At 39.2% G+C, this 13,110-nt stretch overlaps 1 long non-coding RNA gene across 2 annotated transcripts in view; it reads left to right on the plus strand.

Annotated features, from left to right (window-relative positions):
* The first annotated feature begins 2,762 nt into the window (after positions 1-2,762).
* Positions 2,763-13,110, plus strand: part of LOC123761093 (uncharacterized) — a 100,479-nt gene continuing 90,131 nt past the window's right edge. The window contains exons 1-2 of one of the 2 annotated variants that reach the window (XR_011231129.1): positions 2,763-3,404; positions 6,919-7,107. This is a non-coding gene — a long non-coding RNA (uncharacterized lncRNA). Of the gene's footprint in view, positions 3,405-6,831; positions 7,108-13,110 lie in introns of those variants that run through there. The other variant, XR_006773208.2, reaches the window with a different exon arrangement.

The raw sequence follows: 13,110 nt of genomic DNA on the forward strand, positions 1-13,110 counted from the left end.
TACAGATCTGAAGAATGACCCTTTGAGGCACTCAACTCAAATCTTTCCTGTCTAAACTTAACTCTGATAATGCTCGCCTTTTATTAACAACAATGCCCCTAATTTCATGCACAATCACCTGTCTGATTGTTTCCGCGAAGAGCTTAATCATAAATATGAATGAGAAAAAGTTAAACAAATTAGTAAAGCTTGAAGAGTACCAAATAAATCGACACTGTAAACCACTTAATCTAGACAAACGAAGGCCACTCTGTATTGAAAGGATGTTCTTGTTGGAGCCGATGTTTCACGGTTGTGTTTTGTACTCTCGAAGCTACCAATAATAGAAAGTATTATGAGGAATTTATAAAAAATGTGGGGGGCTCTGAGGACAGAGAAGGACACACTGCACGATGAACTTAGGCAGATGAAACAACGTGTTAACCCTCAAGAAGAAGCTAAGAAAAAACAGCCTAAGGAATTCCGTATCTTGTAGTATCACGAGGGTCAAGGGACGTAGGAAGATATGACCAAACACACATCAGAAAGTGAAGAAAACGACGACGTTTCGGTCCGTCCTGGACTGAAACGTCAAGCCGTGTGGGTGTACAATGGTCCACGACGGACCGTTAGTTTAGTTCATTTATTATATGCACCGACGGCCTGAAACGTCGTTTTTTTCACTTTCTGATGTTGGTTTCGTCATCATATCTTCAGCCACGTTATTGTGACTCATCGTCTGAATGTACGACTCTAGCAAGGCCCCTCTACATCTTTCACGCAGACCTCCAATTCATTCGCCGCTTTGGAGAATGAGTGCTGTAGGGTGCAGTTCACCCGAAAGTTAAGATAATGGAAGAACCGCCGGTAAATGTAAGTAAATTTTGGTTGTAGGCGATTTCCAGGTGAGGTAGGTACATAACTTTTTTTTTGTGCCAGAGACTGGAAAAACAGATTAAGAGTTTGCTATTCGCGAACGAGAATAGGGAATATTGTTAACAATATTTATTTATTTATATATATACGTGAAGGTACAATGGGCTTATGAGAGTGCATAACATTGATGTTTTTACCTTCTTGTAAAGCCATTAACACGCATAGCGTTTCGGGCAAGTCCTTAATCGAATGTTCCCCGGAATACGACCCGCCATATCGTTTAACAACCAGGTACCCATTTTACTGTTGGGTAAACGGAGGCTACATTTAAGGATTGACGCCCAGTAAATCCTCCCCGGCCAGGATACGAACCCAAGACAAAGCTCGCGAAACGCCAGGCGAGTGTCTTACCAACTACAGGTAAAAGGGACGGAGACGGGCCTCAACATAATATCCTTAATGTGTTTTCACAAATTACAGGTGTTTTGGAAACGAAATAGACAATTGAAATGCTCTTGAATACATAAACACTAGATATTATTACAATAAACGTAATCATGGATAATGTAGAAAACGGATAGCCAATTAGCTGAATATCAAACAAGGGATCGAGGCTCCGATGGTTCAAGTGAATTAAAAGGCTCGAGTTTGGTTAGGTTATAAATTCTGCAGCAACAGATTCTAGGAATACCCCGGATCAAAACACACTCCAAACACGCAGCTCACGCAACATAGATCTGACTTCAGGGGAACTTGGCACGCCTATCATTAAGCAATGTTGACCAGACCACACACTAGAAATTGAAGGGACGACGACGTTTCGGTCCGTCCTGGACCATTCTCAAGTCGATTGTGACAGAGGAGGAAAAAGGGGAGAGAGAAAAAAAGCATTTTATGTGTCTTCTAACCAAAGTCGGGCTCTTACCAGCCCTATCAAACCCCCCATACATTACGTCCTCCTATGATGGAGTGATAGACGGCCGACAGGCCTTAATAAAATCTCATTTTTAAAATATAAAATCTTAATAAAATAAATGATTTTTATTAAAATAAAATCTTAATAAAATCACAATCGACTTGAGAATGGTCCAGGACGGACCGAAACGTCGTCGTCCCTTCAATTTCTAGTGTGTGGTCTGGTCAACATACTTCAGCCACGTTATTGTGACTCATCGCCTGCATTAAGCAATCTCATGGCGACAGTGATTCCTTCGAAATTTTCAATATCTTCCATGCCTTTTCTGCCAACTATTTTTTTTTTAATTCTATCCTGTCGACTTCTTATATGTATCAATCTTCTAAAGTTGTATTTCCTAACAATTTGTTGGTATTTCTGGAAAAGATGGAGTGGCCAGTGCCTGAGAAAAGAATTTACTGAGTTTGCGAGGATGGACTGGCATCTTAAACGTTGCCTCCATTCACAATTAAGAATACCAAGATCAACTTCGAGTAGGTCCCACAGTTCATACAAGCGCAGACACCGTTAAATAACTTATTTACTTTCGATAGGTTTCTAACTTTCAGGTCTCTGATAATATATAAAAAAAATCGGCAAAGTAATTATCAGAAGAAATCACTAAGCCATTACGACTACTGTATATAGTACTTAGGAGGGATATGAGGATGAGGCTTTAGGATAGGATGGAGAAAATGAATGGTGCCTAACCACTTAGACGCCTATCTGCATGAAGTGAGGCCGTCGCTCTCCCGTCCAGTCCAAGTTTTTAGGCACCATTCCTTTGAGAATAGAATCATCCCCAGAGTCCGAATACTTTTCAGAATACATAGATCCTGCTAAACGGGCAAGGGACGCTTTCCTAGAAACCCACATAAATAGTGAATCCTCGTAAGTTGGACTTGACATCGTGGGTACATTGACATTGATAGTACAAACTATCATGTACTGTATTTATGTAAAATCTCCCTGTTTCTTCGGACATGGAACACGGAACCTTACACGCTCTCTGATTTACTGTTTAATAGAGATTCACAAATAAGCTTATGATTGTATACGTTATCAAAAAGGCAGTGACAAAGTCAATTTTGCATTTTAATCACAGAGATTAGATCTTAGTGAGATAGGAAAGATATTCATATTTTAAAGAAGGATTTTTGAACCATCGCTCTCCCTATCGATAGAAACTAACTTTTTTTTTTGTTATTATTAACAAGCTTAGGTATACACAGTAATGTGCTGCTACCCTATTCTATATGAAAGATTACACAGTGTATATCAAAAACTAGCTATAAGTTCATTAAATATTCCCATCTCACAGGATGGTTAGTTATACATGGAATCAGGGGATAAAATACCAGCCTCAATAAAAAAAATCAACTGTGACTAACAAGAACACCACTTACGGGCTATTCATGCCCGTGCTACCTTTTGGGTGGCTTAATCCTCATCAATCAATCACAAGAAACAAGGGATACATCTCCCGTCACGCAGGGTCCAGTCGCACCTCCACAGATCTCCAGTATCATCTATTGATACTGTTAATGGTTCAAGAGGACTACCACTTACGGGCCTACCTCAAGGTAACAATCAGGTGAGAACATAAAATATAAGGCTGATCTATTAGCCTCCGTTAGCAAAATCCGGGTACAGCATAAGAATATCTTCCAATATTCCTAAGTGTATGAAGTAATTACAGAGTTCAAAGTACTGTAGCGAGTAGATTATCCCAATAATATACTCGCTCCAAATGCATTGTTAATATTCCTGTCAACCTTTGGAGATGAATGAGGTGAGGCGTTGCCCGGGCAACACGGTGAGGTGTTGCCCGAGCATATAAGCAGCAGAATAGCAAACATTAACTAGTCTACTTTCAAGTGTGGTCTAGAGCAGACACTTGCGAGATACTGTACCGACGCTCAGTGCGCTCAACTCACACCAAAGTATCACCTGTGTACTTCTGTATATTCGACCAAATATATATATAGGGTCTTAGTGTCTGTGTTTATTTGTCACCATACTTTACGTAACAATAGAACAGTTACATTGGTGACCCCAGAGAATTTCAACGATACCCAGCCACGATGGACTACAACATGGACTCTCACTGGACCTCTACTGCTACTGTTTGCTGTGATGGAACACTGCCAACACCCTCGCCACAGCTATGATTTTCATCGCGTCCATCTCTGCATTTTCATCTACTACGGCTTGCTGCTCCACGATCGTTACTCACTCATCTGACAGCCTCATCAATGATTACATCATGTTGGATCTACAGCTTGTCCTGCCGACTCTCCGTCGCTGCCAGGGCACTGCTTGTCCTACGCCCACGACAGCTGCTCTGTCATCAGATTCGTCTACACGTTCACTGCATTTTGATACTCGGCCGACTCAAGCCCTTTGCGCAGTACAGGACTTACAGCTTGCGTTTCCGACACTTCGTCGCCTTCAGGACAATTCAGCTCTAGATGTGATTACCTCGTTGTCCTAACTACGTGCCTACATTACCTCCTAATGTCCTGGTGCCCGAGCCCATCCGCCCCGGATCTAAATGCTCCACCAGCGACCCAAGGACGCAACAATTATGCACATTCTTCTCTCCTGCTACACCGAGCTTGTCCACACACTGCCTACATCTTTTGGTACCAGACTACAATTTCCACAGTCAACAATGTAGTACTCGGCGTGTACAGTCCTAATCAACCCAAGACGCTACAGCTTGGACACAGCAGACAGCAGACTACGACCGCATCGAGCCGCCACGCTCTCGCTCCCCGAGTTCAGACACTCACAATTCTCAATCGAGCCGCCACGCTCTCCCACATAGAGCTCCACGACTCCGGCCTCACTCAGCTCTCTGCTCTGCTCCAGGCTTCGTCTCAACGTCTGCGACACTGCTAAATCCAGAGACACATCCGCTGACTACGCAGTTCACTTTTCGACCACAGTTACCAGCAGCACCGCCACCTACGACAACGGACGATCCTGTACGACCTCCCACCCTACAACCCCAGTTACCAGCCGCACCACAACCTGATCCTACGACGACGGACGATCCTGTGCGACCTCGCACAGCTACGACCCCAGTTAGATGACATCAGCGAAGAGGAGGAAGTTAACTTTGATGGTTATGTAACGCGAGCAGGGCGTACAATTCACCGACCAGCTAAGTTCCTTGATCAAGTATTTTTCCTTTCATCCCCTGGGAGGGGGAGTTCTGTAGCGAGTAGATTATCCCAATAATATACTTGCTCCAAATGCATTGTTAATATTCCTGTCAACCTTTGGAGATGAATGAGGTGAGGCGTTGCCCGGGCAACACGGTGAGGTGTTGCCCGAGCATATAAGCAGCAGAATAGCAAACATTAACTCACCATCTGGTCACCACTTGGTCCGGGAGATATCTCCCGTCACGCAGGGTGCAGTCGTGCCTCCACAGATCTCCAGTATCAGCTCTTGATACTGGTAATGGCTCAAAAGGGTCACCACTTACGGGCTATTCATGCCCGTGCCACCTCTTGGATGGCTTAATCTTCATCAATCAATCAATCAAACATTAACTAGTCTACTTTCAAGTGTGGTCTAGAGCAGACACTTGCGAGATACTGTACCGACGCTCAGTGCGCTCAACTCACACCAAAGTATCACCTGTGTACTTCTGTATATTCGACCAAATATATATATAGTATCTTAGTGTCTGTGTTTATTTGTCACCATACTTTACGTAACAATAGAACAGTTACAGTACCTTATACCATTTGGTCTGAAGTCACTTATAACAGGGCAATCACAGATATAGTGTTGGCGAGTATGTCCCAGCTCTTGTTCACATAGTTTACAATTGGAATATTCACCATTGGGGACTATTCATTACCTGCAGCCACCTGCGATACATATCGATATCCTAGCCTAATTCTGGCAATTACAATGTCACACTGTCATTGTGACACTAGTGGAAGTTTTATGCTGTCCGTTCATATAATTCTCGATTCTAAACATGTTTACTTAGTTTAGTTCATTAATTATGCACCCCATATATCATCTTGTGGGCGGTAGTGGAAAAGGTTACAGAGGCACATAAACATGTCATAGCTCTTTATACTCTTGCTTTCTGGCTTTTGTGTGTCAGTGACTGCTCTTCTGTCTTCCCTAATTTCCTAAAATATTGCGGCTTTGACAGAAGAGATTGGAATGCCCATATCCCACTCAACTTCAGGCTTATCACATTCAGTTTTAGCTGCCTTGTTTGTGTCATCATGCTGGACAACACCTATATGAGAAGGTATCCATACAAATGAGACTGAAACTCCTACTGTTTGCAATAATAATGTTGTTTATAATGGAAGTTACAACTACAACCTTTTGAAGATCAATGGTATTTTTATCTGGATAATGTAATAAACGAAAGTTTTCTATGTCAACAGAAAGGCAGAAATATAAGCTACACTTTAAATACTTGTCATAAATATAACTGAAGTGAAAGCGAAGATATATGCATTTGATACTGTACAGTTTCTTGATGGCTTGCTCTAAGAGTGTGAAGCCCTTCACACCAGCCTATAAATTGTGTAATTTATTTCCATATATGCTAATTAACCTTAAAATCTATATGTCAGAAGGAAGGAAGATGTAGACGTTAATGTGACAACATTTCAAGAAATATCTCTCTCTTTAAAGTTAAATAATACAATCCTATCGCCGGTGTCCGGACACATGAAAGCTACTTAGGTATCAGTGGCCAGCCAGGTGGAGATCACAGGCTGTACAATACTGATAAATTATGTAATTCACAGAGATACGTTGATAAATATTAATGTTTTATATTTTATTAAAAATACAGATATATACTTTGTTTCATACGTTGAATGTAACAATATTTCAGTATATATTATATAAGCATAGTATATATAATTCAGTATATACAATATATAATAAGAGTGTCAGACCACGGAGGAAGAATTGAAACAGGAATTTCCTTTAGTACTTTCTTATATTAATACATCTTCAGAGCGAACTATTCCTTCTGAAGATGTATTAATATACGAAAGTACTTAGAGCATTCTATTGTGGTTTTAATATTGAACAATTATACATATACGAAACAGACAAATCTGGTGTCCGAAATAGTAAAAATATTAGTGTGCGATGTGATCAATGTAAGGGGGATATTGGGTGTGCCTCGTATCCCCTACAACAACAAGAAGTTCGAGAGCGATGAGGCCGCCACCTACTAGCTTCAGGATGTCGTCGAATCTAAATCAACAATATACTACCGCCGCTACTTTCTCGAAAACGTAAGTACCTGCCGCTTTACTTCTCTCACCCTGCCTAGCCAGACCTGACCAGACCTGACCTGGCCTAGCCTTACCTAGCCTAGTTTGACCTGGCCTAGCCTTACCCAACACTAATCACCACACGTGACAGCCCAAACGAATCGCAAATAAGTACACGTAACAAGTCATATGCCCGGACACTCTTTCACCTTGGGGACTGAGTGGTAACTATTGTATAGAAGAGCCGGCTCCCTGAGAGCGGTCCATAGAATTACCCAAATCAGCCCAAAACTACCCAAATCGTCCTAGCATTACGTAAGTAATGAAGAAATATGGTATATTTACTTACTATAATGTTGGTGCTACACATAGAACATGATCAAACATATTTTTACTCTGAAATAATCTAATTTCATAACGAAATTAGACGTAAATATGTGAGAGGTGACGCCATAGGAAGTCGACGGTCCAAGCGACAATTGTGTGGAGCGACTTATCCAAGATATATGGTCGCCGGGAGAGTGTTTGCTGCCATATCAGCCTCCTGTACACAGTGATCCAGTCCTTTTCGTTCATTGAACACCGAACCCTACACGCCCTCTGATATATTGCTTAATTAACAAATATTCACAAATAAAGATTATATTTGTATATGTTATCAGAAAGGCAGATATAAAATAGTTTTTGTGAATCCATCACAGAGATTATACCTTATTAGAGAGGAAAAATATTCATACTTTAAACAAGGCTTCATGGCCTACGCTCTCCTTACCGATATGGGAACTATGACCTTCCGAAGATCAATGTTAATTTAATCTAGATATTGTAATAAACGAAGTTTTCTATGTCATCATAAAGACATAAATATAAGCTGCATGTTAATACTTTGGCATAAATATAACTGAATTGAAAGTTAAGATATATGCCTTTTTATAGTTACTTGATGGCTCGCTCAGGGAGTGTGAAGGCCTCCACACAAGCCAATCAATTTTATAATTACTTTGCATATATGCAAAGTAACGCCATAGGTCTTTATGTCAGAATAAAGCCATGTAGACGATAATGTAACTACATTTCAAGGAAAACATATCTTAATATAATTATTAAATGAATGCAAAGTTATGGTTAAATAAATAGCCAATACCACACAATCGCCGGTGTCTGGACACATGAATAGTCGCATTAGGTGAAAGAAAATGTACCCAACCATTTCCATTTACCCAACCAGTTTGTGCACCCTATACTCATCCTCTGTGCGGTAATTTATTGTGCACCCCATACTCATCTTGTTACCAGTAGTTTGTGCAACCCATACTCATCCTGTGACCCGTAATTTATTGTGCATCCCATACTCATCCTGTTACCGGTAGTTTGTGCAGCCCATACCCATCCTGTGACCTGTAATTTATTGTGCAACCCATACTTATCCTGTGACCTGTACAGTAGTTTATTGTGCAGCTAATACTCATTCTGTGAGTCATAGGACATTGCGCAACCCTTTCTCATCGTGTGAATCTTTGTTTACTTTGCTCTCCATATTCATCCTCTGCGCGATAGTTTCTTGTGCAACCCATACCCATGATGTGAGTGGTAGTTTATTGTGTACCCTATATTCATCCTGTGAGTATAGGGTACACAATTCTTGTTTGGATTCTTGTAATGTTATTTGTCTATTTGTAGTCACAGTATTTGTGCGCCCCTTGAGGGACTTGAATTAGAGGGGGGTTGAAATAGCCTAAGCTACTCTATCCCTTTGAGATGTATTTATTGCTTATCTCAATAAACATACTTGAACTTGAACTTGGGTACACAATGAGTTCATTTGTACTCCATACTCATCATCAAGAAGTGTATTTTACCAGCATTGTAATATAAATTAAGAATAAAAGCTTAACTGGATTACGGACCCATAATCAAAATAAGAGTCATCACTAATTATCATGACAAATTGTCTAGGCTACACTTCCGCCTTCGACAAGCTGCCGCCGGATGTGGGTATAGTTTATTGTACACCCCCGCACCCCCAGTCCTGGAAGGCCGGGCATTGGGATGTGGACATGTGTACCATTATACCCCCCCCCCCACACACACACACTCCTCTCCTGTTAATAATAATACTAATAATAATAAAAATTAAAAATAATAACGTTAATAAATATTATAATTAAAACACTTACTGTAATACCCTAGTGCTTGAATGAAGGTGAAGGAAAGACCCAATAAATGTGTAAGTGTATTAAAAACCAAATTTTCGTTGGGTGAGCTGGCAGGTGAGCACCACCTGCCAGTTCACCCAGTAATGAACATCACCTGCACACTGCACCGAACGACTTGCCAGCAGGTGCAGAAGTACGATGGAGAGAGCAAAGTATACAATATTTCAAGTATAATATTAAAGATATATTTAGGATTTAATGTTTTCCTATAAAGTTTCAATAATACCTTTATTTGATTTTTTGTATTATTTTCTACCACAGACGTGGCCACACATTAACAATGCTAACCAGCATATATACATTTTCTTCAGTCCGCCATGGACTCTAACCCTTTCCACTACCGCCCACAAGATGGGTATAGGGTGCATAATATAAGAACTAAACTAACTCCATTGATAGGGTTAGAGATTTGTTAAACATATAGTTCAGGGATTTATTGAACAATCAACCACATAAGGTGATTGTAGTGTTTTTAAAATGCTAGGCTAAGCTACATACTTAAATACATAAATACACAGATTTACGTATGCCCTACATAAAGTGTTCGATGTGTCTTTTACATAGTGTCATTAACGTGCATTTACAAAGGTGAAATTGAATTCTGACCAGCTTCCACATATACTTTATACACATACATATACACACACAGACGTATGCGTACATATACATATATATACATACATATATATATATATACACACATACATACACATATATTTGTCTCTTTTACTCTGACAAGGTGAGATAACTGATAGAGAAACTAGTGTGCAAGTAAGCACTTAATCACTGAAGGTGATTAAGGTGCTTTCACAAGCTCAGGTTATAGAGTTACATCACATACATTCATTGTATAATTGATACGTTACATGGTCAATCTAGGGTACAAGTTCAATATATCATCAAGTGTTCCAGTACTCAAATAGTAATTACACAGTTCAGCATACCTTAGCCCAGGAGGGCGAAAGTCAGTCAGTATGGGACATTCTACAATATAATGTTCAAGGGAGTGCATATTTTCTCTTTCACAAAGTTGACACATTGTGTACTCGACATTTGGGTTTTGAGAAAGCTGCCAGATACGTCTATATCCCAAGCGTATTATGGCCACTATAACATCACATTGCTGGGTTCTTGTTCCATTAATCCTGTATGTGAATGTCTCCGCACGATATCTATCATAATATTTAATGCTACAATTTTCAGGTCTTTGTGAATTTGTTAGGTCGGTGAGATTTTCATTAGATGTTTGCTTAAGTATTCTCTTTGTCACTGCTAATGAAACACCCATATAAATTTCTACCACTGGTTTTCTACAGGCTGTCTTTGCAAGCATATCAACAGTGTCATGCCTTGAGATGCCAACATGTGATGGTATCCATAGGAATTTAATTTCAAATCTCTTTGGCAGCTAAAATATTCATTCGAATATCACTGACTATTTTCTGGGTGTCACTACTATGTGCGTTCAATACCAGGAGTGCACTCTGCGAATCACAGTGTATAAGTCGACTGCCTTTGTGTTTTAAAAATTCAGTGGCAAGGTATATGCCTGCAAGTTCGGTTTGAGTTGTACTTGCCCAATCATTGACGCGCTTCATTCATGTATGTACGAGAGAAGATTGTTCAAATATATTACATGCACATCCGGTGCATCGTCCACCTTCTTCTACAGAACCGTCGGTATAGCACTGATACACATCGTTACCCATACTCTGTGTACTTTCAGTGATGCTTCACAGTGTTAACTGTTTTAATAATGTAGAGTGTACATTATCTTTCTTGGGTGCATTTACAAAATCAACTGCTAGATCCAAGTTATCCCATGGAGTAATTGGTTGATTAATCGTTAATTGAGTTGGGTACATATTTAATATTTTGATGGAGTTGGCTACCTTGTAGAACCAAAATGCATTCACGCCGAAAACTGTGCTAATAGACAAAATTATGTTAAGAGATATGGGTCTATAATTATCTGAGTGTGCTTTGGGGATGGGAACAATGACACTGTCCAATCATCAGGTAATACTCCTTCACTTAAACTCATTCTGTACAACACTAAAAGTGGATTACCTGGTACTTGTGAGACTAATCTCAGTAAACTGTAAGTAATACCGTCCTCTTCAGGAGCAGTTGACTTATTTGATTGTGCTACACAGCCTTCCCGGCTTGGTGCCTTCTTTGGTAATTACTTATCAAAGGCAGCTCCATACGAGGAGCTGCCTCGTATGGGCCAATAAGTCTTTTGCAGTTACCTTCATTCTTATGTTCTTACTTACATTTACTGAACTTTATCATCATCATTTACAGAAAGAAATTAACATAAAAAGTAGTCATTTTAATACACAAAACAGAAGTAGATATTATGTAAATTATGATGCAGGATAGGATCACTATTAAGAACTTAATTATAAACCACAATATGTTTTATATCGTCAGAAATTCTGAAACATACCATATATTTTCAAATATTTACAATTAAAGTATTTATTTAGGAAATAAGTATTTTAGTTACCCTAGTTAGCTCTGAGAACACACATTCTTGCAGCAAGAATTTCTTCCCACTAATCTGAGCGATGCTAATGAGACCAGTCTCGACCCATTGGACAAGTCATGAACAACAATCAACTACAGCACCATCTATGTCAGAAGATATTCAAAATATTCTTGATGTCATTCAAATTGTCAATACGAGAACAGAATACATAAGAGTTACAGTTTAGTGATGTCAAAGGAATCATATTGACTGACCGAGCCCCATTGTAAATATCCGTGGCTTCCTGACCATAAAGGTACCGCCGCGGATAAGGGTAAGGAGGGTACTGTCGAGGGTAAGACACCGGATGTACCCCATATACAAGCCACACTAGCTATTAGTTCATATAAGCTGACAACTTACCCAAATAAACATTACTTCCTAATTATATATATATATATACATATATATATATATATATATATATATATATATATATATATATATATATATATATATATATATATATATATATATATATATATATATATATATATATATATATATATATATATATATATATATATATATATATATATATATATATATATATATTATGTAAATTATGATGCAGGATAGGATCACTATTATGAACTTAATTATAAACCACAATATGTTTATATATATATCCTACTCACACTCATCCTAGCACAGTAATTTATTGTGCAACCCATACCCATCCTGTTACCAATAGTTTGTGCAACCCATGCTCATCCTGTTACCTTTAGTTTATTGTGAAACCCATACTCATCCTATGAATGGTAATTTATTATGCACCTCATACTCATCCTGTGAGTCATAGGACATTGTGGAACGCTTTCTCATCGTGTGAATCTTTGTTTACTTTGCTTTCTATACTCTGCTCTCCGATAGTTTCTTGTGCAACCCATACCCATGATGTGAGTGGTAGTTTATTGTGTACCCTATACTCATCCTGTGAGTATAGGGTACACAATGAGTTCATTTGTACTCCATACTCATCAAGAAGTGTATTTTACCAGCATTGTAATATAAATTAAGAATAAAGGCATAATCTTATTATGTACCCATAATAAAAATAAGAGCCATCACACTATAATTTTCATGACAAACGGCCTAGACTCCACTTCCGCCTTCGACAAGCTGCTGCCGGAGGTGGGTATAGTTTATTGTACACTCCCGCACCCCCAGTCCTGGGAAGAGGGGCATTCGAATGTGGACATATGAACCATTACCCCCAACCCTTCCCTGTTAATAATAATTGAAACACTACACTACACACTATATGTTCATTTA

This window comes from Procambarus clarkii, chromosome 41 (genome assembly GCF_040958095.1).
Source record: "Procambarus clarkii isolate CNS0578487 chromosome 41, FALCON_Pclarkii_2.0, whole genome shotgun sequence".
Taxonomy (NCBI): Eukaryota; Metazoa; Arthropoda; class Malacostraca; order Decapoda; family Cambaridae; genus Procambarus; species Procambarus clarkii.